This window comes from Phyllobates terribilis, unplaced genomic scaffold (genome assembly GCF_046119375.1).
Source record: "Phyllobates terribilis strain yellow unplaced genomic scaffold, ASM4611937v1 Scaffold_3__8_contigs__length_932513732, whole genome shotgun sequence".
Classification (NCBI taxonomy): domain Eukaryota; kingdom Metazoa; phylum Chordata; class Amphibia; order Anura; family Dendrobatidae; genus Phyllobates; species Phyllobates terribilis.
In genome coordinates this window covers 79,546,352-79,548,147 of record NW_027362763.1, presented here as the reverse complement: position 1 = coordinate 79,548,147, position 1,796 = coordinate 79,546,352, and the positions used below count along the sequence as shown (strand labels likewise).

At 41.3% G+C, this 1,796-nt stretch overlaps 1 non-coding gene across 1 annotated transcript; it reads right to left on the bottom strand.

The window, feature by feature from the left end:
* Nucleotides 1-593: 593 nt before the first annotated feature.
* On the bottom strand, nucleotides 594-665 carry TRNAA-UGC (transfer RNA alanine (anticodon UGC)). Its single transcript has one exon. It is a non-coding gene; the product is annotated as a tRNA-Ala (tRNA).
* Between the last annotated feature and the right edge of the window lie 1,131 nt (nucleotides 666-1,796).

The following is a 1,796-nucleotide window of genomic DNA, read 5'->3' as shown; positions in this document are numbered from 1 at the left end:
ATTTGTCACGGTTGAAAGCAATGCAAAAGTGCAAAAACGCATAAAAAATGCTACTTGTGAACATAGCCCAAGGTGTGGAGGAGTATTTTTGTTTTTGGTTATTTATTTTACCTTATACACAAGTCATTACCCTGGAAAGGATGTTCCTTAACATATTTCACAGGAAAACAGTTTCAGTTTCATTTTTGAACCTTCTATTGTGAGCCCGTAAAAGTGGCTTAATACCTCTGACCACGTTATTGACAGCAGTGACCTGGGGGTCAGAAATGCTTCCTGGGGCGATCCCCATGCTGTCCCCGTGTCATTTGAGCACTGTCACTATCGTTTTGGGCACTTTTTAGGCTTTCTACAGACTGCCGGGGGTGCCGCCGCAAAAATGCTCGGGTCTCCCATAGGGACATTGGGTTCATTGCTCGGGTCCGGCAACCGAGTATCACGGCGAGCTCCCGAGCATTTTAGTGTCGCTCAACACTAGTCCCTATCTGATATTTAGTTCTGTGTTACACCCAGACAGACGAACCGCTGTATACTCACACGTATCAGATTCCTGAATGTTTGGAAACTTTTCTAGTTTTTTTTTTTATCACAAAACATAGAGATGTCAGGGATTGAACCCAGGGCCTCATACATGCAAAGCATGCGCTCTACCACTGAGCTACATCCCCTGTATGGACACCCAGGGATTTGTTCTCATCTCCAAGAGACACTAATCTATGACTATCTACTAATAGATTTTCTCTGTTATTTTTTCTCTTTTATAATCATGCAGCATAAATAACATCATATTCTCATAGTCTGGACTATTAGGGACAAGACGAAACTATTTTTCTTTAATTTTTTATTATTTGTTTAGATTTAAAATATGGGGAAAAAAGGAGGCGATTTTATTTTTTACATCTTTTTTTGAACAGATTAAAAAAAAATGCAATTCTCCTTTTCCCATATTTTAAAGAGATTGTTCCCTACTGGATGGCGCTTTTCGATTGTCCCAATCAAATAAGAAGAAAGCATAGAGCACTTACCTCCCAGATATGCACCGTGACAAGCACTGCACCCCATGATGATCTCCTGACATTGCTTATGTCTGATGATTGGTTGCAGGCCATCAGCGGCGGCAGAAAGGCGGCATCACCTGCAGGAGAGAATACACTCTTGTGTCAGTGTGAGCGGGCTGTCGTCGAGAGCAGTCACATTAGTGACTGCTGATGTGACTGCTCTCCAAGTCATCCGGACTGTCATGGGACAGTATGGATTATATTCACGGCGGACAGGTGAGTATTATGGTGGTTTACTATTTTTTGTAGTTTACTGGTGACAAGGGCATCAGGGATTAGGTGTTAAGGTGAGCATTATGGTGTTTTTTAATTTTTTCTCTTTTACCGGGAACAAGGACTTCAGTGGATTAGACATAAAGGTGAGTATAATACTTTTTTATTTTTATTTCAATAAAAGAGTGTTTGTCTTTATTTAAAATAAAGGACTTTATTCTGGGTGGTTTTTTTTACAATCTGACTATTGGGTTAGTAATAGGGAGTCTTATAGATGCCTCTCCATTACTAACTTGTGGACTTGATATTAGCGGCCATAAAACAGCTGACGTCAACCCCACAATCATTAACCCACTTGTCATCGCATCAGGGCAAGTGGGAAAATCGGAGGCTAAGCATCAGATTTGGCACATTTTATTGATGCGCCATTTCTGCGGCGGATGAGAGCTGATGTTTTTAGTCTAGGAGGGGGCCAATAACCATGGCCACTTCCTAAGCTATTAATATAAGCCCGCAGCTGTCTGTTTA